This window comes from Enhydra lutris, unplaced genomic scaffold (genome assembly GCF_002288905.1).
Source record: "Enhydra lutris kenyoni isolate GAN:26980312 unplaced genomic scaffold, ASM228890v2 scaffoldscaffold22, whole genome shotgun sequence".
Classification (NCBI taxonomy): domain Eukaryota; kingdom Metazoa; phylum Chordata; class Mammalia; order Carnivora; family Mustelidae; genus Enhydra; species Enhydra lutris.
In genome coordinates this window covers 36,531,074-36,542,149 of record NW_019154106.1, presented here as the reverse complement: position 1 = coordinate 36,542,149, position 11,076 = coordinate 36,531,074, and the positions used below count along the sequence as shown (strand labels likewise).

The 11,076-nt window shown below is 34.1% G+C and overlaps 1 pseudogene across 1 annotated transcript; it reads right to left on the bottom strand.

Annotated features, from left to right (window-relative positions):
• Window positions 1–4,768: 4,768 nt before the first annotated feature.
• On the bottom strand, window positions 4,769–5,401 carry LOC111149604 (annotated as a pseudogene). The gene has a single exon (XR_002640767.1). The product of XR_002640767.1 is annotated as a 60S ribosomal protein L17 pseudogene (transcript).
• Window positions 5,402–11,076: the final 5,675 nt, after the last annotated feature.

The window sequence follows — 11,076 nt, the reverse complement described above, 5'->3', positions numbered from 1 at the left end:
ACTGTAGTTTTTACTTCAGTTCTTTCATTATAATATCCTCTTTAGATATGCAAATTATTGATTCAGAAGACCAAAAAATAATTTCTTATTCTACTATGAAATATCATTTCAAAATAACAATGCTTATGAGAATATTGAGCACTTCATGTAAGTGTATGTTATTATGTTTACCTGTACCATGCATCATGATACATTTAGTAGAGAATAAAATCTCTCAAGTTCTCTTAGCATAATTATTAATAAGAAAAGGAAGAAATGAGGGAGAAACAAGGTAGAAAGGGAAGAAGGCGACCATAACCCTGCCTTGAAGTAATATATTTCCTAATGAGAAAGACAGTTTTATGCACAACTAAGGATTGTACAAAGCATAATGTAGTAAGGGGATGGCAGAAATATAGATGCAGCCTCAGGAAATACTAAAGAAAGAAACAGATGATTGTGACTTGAGAGTTGAGGAAAGTTTTCATAGCATAGGGGTTTAGCACTAGAAAATGAGAAATATTTCAAAGGGCAAAAATAACCAAGAAGTCATTCTAGACTAAAAAGATTCATTTTACTTTCAACCTAAGCCAAGTTAAATAATTAAAAAACTAAATATAACAGGACAATATGTCACTTTTATCTTGATATTAAGCATGAATTATAGTTAGATTATGCTAGCAGCACCTTCACTTAGTATATCTAGATGATGATTGTACTTAATTTCAATACCTGGCATGACAGAATACATTTTGCACATAGAATTCTTGGAAATAATTTGACATTAGTTCATCTGATTTTTTGTGTCTGTCACTCTATTGCCACCTCTAAAATTGTTACCTTTAAATTCTCTCTCCTAAACAAAATTATTCAAGATTGCAAAAACCTAATTATTTCTTAGAACCCAAATTTCATAAGGTAAATGTCATCATACTTTGAAAGGATAAAGTTGTAGACAAGATGCTGGGAAGTGTATAAAAGTGACTTCAGCATGTAGCCCAAAAGTGTATAGCTTAGATTTACATATTATGAAAAATATTAAGTATCGATTTTAAAGGCACAGATATTTATGATTCACAACGAATTCTATAACTTACAGGACTCAGTAATATGCAGAAAACAAATGTGTACTAGGAATATAGTTTCTTCTTCCAAGGAACGTAAGACCTATATATAAAAGTGGCTCAACAAAAATGACAAATTCAAGTCCATTTTGTTATCTCCGAAGTATAATGTAGATCTGTTTTTTTTAATCATTTAATCTTTAACAAATACACATCTAGTACAAAAGGTATAAAGCTTTATGTATGACAACAGTATTCCAATTTACTTCTCTAAACTAAAACTAAAGCAACAGACATCTCTTCTTTTTTTTCTAAATTACACTCTCATGAATAGGATATTTATATCTGCTCTGGTATGGATTATAGAATGCTGATAGACACTTATTCCTTATTCTTTATTCCACATATCTGTGAATGGTACACCCACTTCTCTAGATGCTGGTCTGAAATGACTTTGGCTGTATATAACAGAAAATCTGCCCACCAAGTCTTAAACAAATGGAGGTTAAGGTGGCTTCATATAACAAAAATTAGCAATAAGGCAGTTAACTTTCAGACAATGGCTTACTAATTTTATTTGAAACCTTTTTTTTTCCTTTTGCCATTTTCAATATAGTGACTTAATCTTCAAAATTTCATGTTAATTAGTGACCACCAAGCATTCAGTATTCTCATCCAGGGAAGGAGAGCAGGCACAGAAGGCAAAGAAGAGCCCTCGATGACAGCTTCTGTCCTATTCCTCTTTCTCTTTTTTTTCCTCTCCTCCCTCCCCTCCACCTCCACTTTCTTCTAAGCAGTAAAGCTACAGCTTTTTCAGAAGCTGTATCTACACACTTAATATAGCTCTTTGAAAAAATTCTGCCAATTGGTTATAGCTACCTATATGGGAGTCTTGGAAATCAAGTCTTTAGTTGGGCACATTATTAAATGAAACAAAATCCAGTAATGGAAGCAACAAAGGAAAGCAAGGAATCTTGGTAGGCCTAAAACACAGTACCCACACCAATAAGCAAAGTACAACTATTGACTCCATTGTGTTTTCATAATTGGAAAAATAACACCATGTTTACAGCTCAAAATAGTTCAAGTCATTAATATGTGAGTTCTGCTCAAGTTGACCTATAAATATAACCCAAACCTAATTGAAATTCCAGAAGTTTTGGGGGCACCTGAGTGGCTCAGTGGGTTAAAGCCTCTGCCTTAGGCTGAGGTCATGATCCCAGGGTCCTGGGATCGAGCCCAGCGTCGGGCTCTCCACTCTGTGGGGAGCCTGCTTCCCCTCCTCTCTGCCTGCTGCTCTGCCTACTTGTGATCTCCCTCTGTCAAATAAATAAATAAAATCTTAAAAAAAAAAAAGAAATTCCATAAGTTTTTGTAGAAACTCTCAGTCTAATTCTGAAATCTGTATGGAAATTAAGGAATTCCAATCTCCCAAAATTAAAACAAAACAAACAAATAAGTTTGGTGACTCCCACTACTCATTTTAAGAGTAACCAAGTGAGTGTGAATTAGTGAAAAATGTGGTCATAAATCAATGAAAAAATAAAGTTCAGTAATTGAACCTCAACATAAAATGAACTGATTTTCGACAAGGATGTCAAGGTTGACAAGAAAGAGGAATGTTTTAAACAAACAACGCTTGGACAATTGGAAATGAATTGAGAAAAAAAGGACAATCTATTTTGTGTGAAATTTAAAAAAAAAAAACAACCTTAAAATGGACAATAAACCTACATATAGGAGCTAAAACTGTGAAACGTCTAGAAGTAAGCACAGAAAAATATTCAAGATCTTGTTAGGTAAAGATTTCTTAGATATGACACAAAAAGACAATCTAAAGAGGAAAAAAATGACAAATTGAGCCTCACCAAAATGTATAATCTCTGCGTTTTTGAAAGTCACTGTTAAGAAAATGAGAAGACCAGGCACAGACTGGGAGAAAATATTTCTAAATCATGTATCTAATAAAAGGCTTCTTATTTCCAGAACACAAAGCAAACTTGCCCTTCCCTTCTCCAGCTTCTAACATCCCTGCAGAAGGTTTTTTGTATTACTCTCTGTAAGAGGCAGATATTATGGGGTCAACATTTCATTCAGAGAACTTGGGCAATTGAGAAAAGCAGAATTAATTTAACCATTAATTTAACAAACTTCACTAAGATATAACTTAGAAGATCTTCCAAGTTGACTCCTACTCACGTCTCCAGCCTTATTTGTCACTATCCCTCCATCAGACTACATGTGAGGAATTGACATTACTAAAATGATTTCAACAGCATTTTAGTTCTGAATGCAAAATTCACCCGTAAGACAGTCCTTTCAGTATTTAAATCCTCAACAGAGCTAGGTACCAATTTAATGCTATTTGTGAATCTTCCATCTCATTTAAGACTCTTTGGATCCTTTTCATACCAAAAATATATCAAATTTAGCTAACTATTGATCAGCATCCTGCAGACAGACATCTGACTGATTGAAATGACTGCACAGTTTGGGATGTTATATATGCAATTACTGCCAAGAATAGGTAATAAGCTCAAAGAGCTATTAAGATGCAAAGAAGGGATGCATCAAAAAAAATTATAAGCTGTTCACAATCACAAGTGAAAGTATAATTACCATACATTATACAGGAAGGGAAACTAACACGGAGTAAGCACCTACTACATATTAACCATCTTGCTGTTTAATTTGTAAATATTATCTTGTCCACAGAACAGTTACTTAATGTAAGCAATCAAAGCTTCATTTTTAGGTTAAACATTTTATTGAGATGTAATTAATATACCATAACATTCACCCTTTTAAAGAGTGCAGTTCAGTGGCTTGTAGAATATTTACAAAGTTATCCAACTTTCATGACTATCTAACTTCAGAATAGTTCATTTCTTCCCAAAGAAACCCCCTACCTATTATAGCAATCACTCCCCACTGCTGCCTTCTCTCTACCCCGACACCCAGCCCCTGACAATCAGTGATCTACTTTCTTTCTCTCTGGATTTGCCCACTCTGGACTTTTCATATAAATGGAATAATACAATTATGTTGCCTCTTTCACTCAGCATAATGTAGTCAGGGTACATTGATTTTTTAGCATGAATCAATACTTCATTCTTTTTGTACCTGAAAACTATTTCACTGTGTGGCTATAACACAGTTTGTTTACTCAACCTTCAATTGATGTACATTAGGTTGTTTCCATTTCTCGACTATTACAAATAATGTTGCTATGAACACTCACGTTCAAGTTTCTGTGTGTACATAATGTGTTTTGTTCAAGTTTGTTCACATTCAAGTTTCTGTGTGGACATAATGTGTTTTCTTTTCTCTTGGGTATATGGGTAGGAGTGGAAATGCTAGGTTATACACAACCTTTTACAAAAAGGTTTTATTTTATTCTTCCTTTAATAGGTAGATATACATAGCTACATACAGATGACAATAATATCACATTCTTAGGCAAATGTTAGCATTGCACACATATACCTTTCTTCACATTGCTTTTTTCACTTAAAATATATTCTGAAAAATAAAACAAAAAAATGTATATGTTGAATATCACTATATGGACATTCTTCACTTCTTTTTACAACTGTATGATCAGGATGGCCATAATTAAGGATTACAGGATGGCCAGTAACCTATCCATGGAACTAGATTGTTTTATAGTCTCTTGCTATTACCAACTGAAATGCAATAAATTGCCTTAAGTGTATATTTTTTCATTTTTTTAAATTTTTATTTGCATTTATTCTGTGCAAATTTACTCCGGGGCCATAAGTTTTTGTTTCTTCAGTTTTTTCTGGGATATCTTTTTCTTCTGTGCAACCTCCTCTTCTGGTTTAGGAACAATCTGCTCTTTTTCAGTAAGGATCATCTCAATGTGGCAGGGAGAGCTCATGTATGGGTTAATGCGACCATGAGCCCTGTAAGTCCTACGCCGCATCTTGGGGGCTTTGTTCACCTGAATGTGCTCAATGACCAGAGAATCGACATCTAAACCCTTAAGTTCAGCATTACTCTCTGCGTTTTTAAGCATATGCAGTAAAAATTCAGCACTCTTCTTGGGCCACCGACCTTGTGTCCAGCCCCACTGTTTGGCCTGGGCACACCTACCAACTCCACCATTGTAGCGACGGAATGGCACACACTGCTTCTGCAAAGTGACGTCTTTCAGATACTTGGTGGCTTTTCGGATATGCATACCCTTGATGGCCTGGGCAGTTTCACGTGTGTTCTTAAAGTGAACACGGAGATTTGAACCTCTTGACTTGCATGATTTCGTAGGGTTTTCTGGGTCAAGCGAATAGCGAACCATGTTCAGAGGTCACCCCAGGCCGCTGAGAGGAAGAGCTATTTTTTCATATTTTTGTTCACGTATTTTTGGGATACATTTTTAGACATGAAGTTTCTGGGTCAAAGGATAAATGTAGTTTGGTATTATCAAATTCCCTTCCATTAAGGCTGCTCTATTTTATATTCCCAGCCAGTATCCCCTATGTGGTTACTTTTTATGATACATTTCACAATATATACAAGTGTCAAATTGTTATATTACATGATACTAATATGTTATATGTCAATTATAGTTCAACAAAAAATATTCAAAGCTCAAATGTATAGAAATATTAGAAGAAATATTAGAAGAAATTACAAACCGATAAAATTCTACCAAGAACTTGAAAATTTTTAAACACAATAAAAATTAATAATAATTTAGAATTAAAAGAATAATTAACAACTTGATCAAAGGAACATAGAGCTGACATCAAAACTAGAGAACACACATTATTATTTTTAATTATATATTGTACATTATAAAAAGTAAACACATAGGGATTGTAAAATATTAATTTTAAGTGTGTGGGAATGTAGTTTTTGGAAAATTAAAAGAACCTAACAAAATTACACAGTTATTAAAGGAATGATCTTGCAGTGCCTGGGTGTCTCAGTCTGTTAAACATTAGCCTTCAGCTCAGGTCATGATCCCAGGGTACTGGGATTGAGTCCCTAGTTGGTTGGCCTCCCTGTTCAGCAGGGAGTCTGCTTCTTCCTTCTTCTCTGCCCCCAAACCCCCGACTTCTGGTCACTCTCTCTCTCAATCTCAAATAAATAAATAAATAAAATCTTTAAAAAAATAAAGGAACGATCTTGAATTTGAACACAAATAAATTTGTCTCTGAAGATTCTGTTTCTTATAAATGTTGCTCCAGAGGAAGAGAACTATGTATTATCTGAAAAAAGTCATTTCTGAGAAAGAAAAATACTACAGTTTGAGATAGCAGTCAGAATATAATACCTTAGCCCTTAGCTCATTTTGAGAATAGAACCCATTAGTTACTGTATTGATTATTCATATTTTAGTAACTTCTATTGTAACTTTCCAACATTCCTATTTTAGTAAAGAATTTATAACTTTTGTTTATCAAAGAAAATGCAAATTATTCTATTGGCATTTATTGCTGTATATATAATTCATAGTGAAAAAAGTTTTTAAAACTATAATAATTTGTTCTACAGAAAAAGTTTTACATAAAACCACAGGTATAAAATTTTCATTTATTTTCCATAGAGAAGTTTAAATGACATATATTCTCTAAAAGACAAGTAAACACACACAATGGCTTTCTATCCAAACATCATTAAGAAAATGTGGATATCTGAGACATATGAGAAAGCCTAGAAAAATAGTTTCAGCACTAGCTAAATAAACTTCACTGGGGATAATATAGCACACTCTTCTGAATACTCCTTAATATATAAAACATTTTCTCCCAAGTTTTAGCTAAAATCTGATGAAGTTAATGGGCATTATAAAGGTTATAAATAAACATGAAAGAAAACATAAAAACTATAATACACTGAAAGCTGTTCTGCTTTCTGGACATGTCCCATAACCATTTTTGAAGGGCTCAGCAATGTATATAAATGACATTAGAGAAGAGCAAAAGCCAAACTCATTAATAAGCAGGCTACTTCAACATACCAGCAAATTCTTACAGAACACAGAGGCTGCATTTCTTAAGGGCTAGAAATCCTTCATACCTCTGCTGCCCCAGACAATAACATGTTTTGCTACATACACAATAGACCGGTAAATACAACTTTGTTTCAATCTTAATAGCTGAAATTTTAAATATACCTATTCAAGGCTTTAAGTACTACTAACTCTACACATGCCAATATAAAATTTAACAGCCTTGAATTCTGCTCCAGAAGTTATCTGAACTTTTGTACTGACATTTACAATTGTGGAATATACAGAATTGTGTATATACAGAAGCTAGAAAACTATCACTATGAACAGTAGATGTGTAAATAAAATGTGGTTTAATGGCTTTTCTAGTTGTTTCTTCTTCCTGCAGACACAGCTACTTTGTGTTTCACTTTTCAAATATAGAAGCAATTAATTTATTAATCATTTGGAGGCACAACTGGCATATTTCTATTTATCTGTTTTATTTGCCATTTAAAAAAATCTGGCCACAGAGGCTCCTGGGTGGCTCAGTCAGTTGAGTGCCTCACTCTTGATTTCAGCTCATGTCCTGGTTTCAGGGTCATGAGACTGAGCCTTGCATAGGGCTCTGAACAAGCATGAAGTCAGAGTCTACTCGGGACGCTCTTCCCTCCCTCTACCCCTACTCCCCCAACTTGTGCTCTCTCTCTCTCTCTCTCTCTCTGTCTAAAAAGAAAAGAGAAGAGAAGACCAGACCATAAAAAAATATGAGGTTTCAATATAAATAACAACTTAAGAGTAACTGTTGCATTTGCTTCCACTTTATAGATGGTCATTTCTAAGGCCCACTCTTAAGATACAGAAGATGTGCCAGTGAAGAGTTTAAAACATTGCTGATACAGAACACACTGATGCAATACTTTTGACAAATGAACAGATAAATTTCAATGTCAGGTATTATTGCAAGAATTTCAGTTTAAAATATTTATGGTCTTTGAAGACTTTTAGGCCAATAAAAACAGGGCAATGCATTTATTGGTTTCTCTCATAACTCAAACGTGGAAAAGGATGTAACCTTAAATTAGAAAGATTATGGTTGGCTGGTGCCAAATATTTTGAATGTTCTCTTATTATATCTTAATATTCAGCCTCAGGAGACACAGTTACATAAAGAGAAACAAAGCATATTAAAAGGCAACAACAACAACTTGAAAGCATTTTGTTGTGAAGGTGGGGAGAGTCAGGACAGAATTTTCCAAAACTAATTACAGTTTTCAAGATAACAGGTAGAGAACAATAATGAGAGAAATATAGAGGCTAAGAGAAACATTTCAAGGCTAATGGAGGTTCCATTTAGAAAGCACTTGACCAACTTTTATACCACATTAAAGAAATGATTACCCTTATATTTTGAAAATGGTAGGACAAGACTTTCTTTAGACTTTATTTTTTTAGAGCCATTTCAGGTCCGCAGCAAATTCAAGAAGGTAGAGAATTTCCCACGTATTCCTACCCTCACACATGCACAGCCTCCCCATTATACATATCCTCCACCACAGCTGATGAACCTACATTGACAAATCATAGTCACCCAAAGTCATTACATCTCACTCATAGTGTTGTACATATCATGGGTTTGGACGAATGTATAAAGACATGTATCCATCATTATGGTATCATACAGAATGTTTTCACTGCCCTAAAAATCCTTATTCTTTCCTCTCCACTCCTCAATCCCTGGAAACCACTGATGTTTTTACTGTTGCCATAATTTTTCATGCCTTTTCCAAGATGTCATATAGGAATCATATGGCACGTGTAGCCTTTTCAGATTGGCTTTGTTCCAGATTAGCATGTAAGTTTTTCTTTCAGATTGGCATTTAAGTTTTCTTCATCTCTTTTTTATGGCTAGATGGCTCCTTTCTTTCTTAGCACTGAATAATATTCCGTTGTCTGGATGTACCATAGTTTACTTACCCATTTATCTACCAAAGGGCATCTTGGTTGCTTCCAAACTTTGACCAAAATAGAAGCTGCTATAAACATTTGTGTGCAGGTTTTTGTTGGGACATAACTTCAGCTTCTTCAAACAAGCACTAAGGGGAATAATTGTTGGAATATATTTAGTTTTGTAAGAAACCACCAATTTGCCTTCCAAAGTGGCTGAATTGTACATTCCTATCAGCAGTGAATGAGAGTTCCTGTTACTCCACATCTTTGTCAGCAAGTGGTGCTATCGTGATCTGGATTTTGGCCATATTAATAGGTATGTAATGCTATCTCAATGTTTTGCTTTGTTCTTCCTTGCTGGCATATGATGTGGAACATCTTTTTATATGCCAATACTTCATCTGTATATATCACCTTTGGTGAAGTGTGCAAGGTCACTGACCCTTTTTAAAACCTGGTTGTTCAGTTTCTTACTGTTGAGTTTGAAGAGTTTTTTTTTTTTATATTTTAGATAATAGTCATTTATTTAATGTATCTTTTGCAATTATTTTTCTCCCAGTCTGTGGCTTGCCTTCTCATTCTCTTGGCATTGCCTTTCATAGAGCAGAAAGATTTAATTTAGTCTACTTAACAATTGTTTCTCCCATGGATTGTGACTTTGATATTGTAATCTAAAAAGTAATGGTCATCTGAGTTTTCTCCTATGTGAACTTCTAGGAGTTTTCTAGTTTTGTGTTTTAGTTTTGGTCTGTGATACACTTTGAGGTAGTTTTTGTGATGACTGTAAGGTCTCTAAACATCCAAAGTCATCTTTTTTTTTTTTTTTTTTTATATTTTTGCATGTAGATGTCTAGTTGTTCCATCGCCACTTGTCAAAAAGTCTATCTTTGCTCCATTGTATTGCCAGAGAAAATTTTTTAATGTTGCTAAAATGAAGTAATAGGTTTTTGTCAATTCTAATAACTCTGTGTCTTCTACAGCTATTGAACTGTCAAATTTTATTGAATAATGACAAAATTTACAGTGCTTTCAATGACGTACAAAAAATTAAAATACAAGTTGGGCAAGGAGTAATTATGTAGCGGAGTGCTAGAATAACAACAACAAAAAAATCTGGTTCTTGGGAATGCAGAACAGTCAGCTAAAAATAGGGAAGCTTTCCAGCTCTGGTTCTGCCACTAACTTGGTCTGGGTCTTTTTATAAACCATTTACTCTTCCAGAGCTTCATCTTGCTTCTCTGTAAAATGAGAGAAGAGGGTTAACCAAAAAAGTCTTAAAAATCCTTCTAGGGGGCACCTGGGTGCCTCAGTGGATTAAAACCTTTGCCTTCAGCTCAGGTCATGATCCCAGGGTCCTGGGATCAAGCCTCACATCAGGCTCTCTGCTCAGTAGGGAGACTGCTTCCCTTCCTCTCTCTCTGCCTGCCTCTCTGCCTTACTTGTGATCTCTGTCTGCCAAATAAATAAATAAATAAATAAAATCTTTAAAAAAACTCTTTCTAGAATGAAGTTCTCCTCATTTGAATGTATATTCCCTTCTCTCTCTCTCTCTCTCTCTCTCTCTCTCTCTCTCTCAGGCTCTGTCTCTCCTATTCTCTTTTCCTTCCTTCTTCTTCTTCTTTTTTTTTTAATCTTAGTCCTTTCTCCCTCTTATCCATTCTTTCTTCCAGAGAGAGAGAAGAGAAAAATACCAATCTCCTGTGTAATAATACAAGGGTTTCTATGTTTAACAGATTGTTCAATTTTGAGAATTTTTGAACTATAATAAATTTAAAGTTAAATTAAATTCAGTCTTTTCATGTAAATGGAATTTGTTAAGAAAGCATTTCTTAACATTTGTAAATTAGTTTATTATCATAAATTAAACAGAAGAACTGGTGAATGATCCAAAATAGAATCTAGTAATTTTCTACACTAAGCTTGATAGCTAGATAGAAAGATACACAAAGAAACCTATACCAACTCTAAAATGTAAGTTCACTTGTAGTAGGTTTAATGAGTAGCTTGTTTAAAATATCAATGTTGATAAACAAGTGCTAAAAATGCATTCATTTTTCTTTCCTTTTTTTTTTAAGTTTTTTTTAAAGATTTTATTTATTTATTTGACAGACAGAGATCACAAGTAGG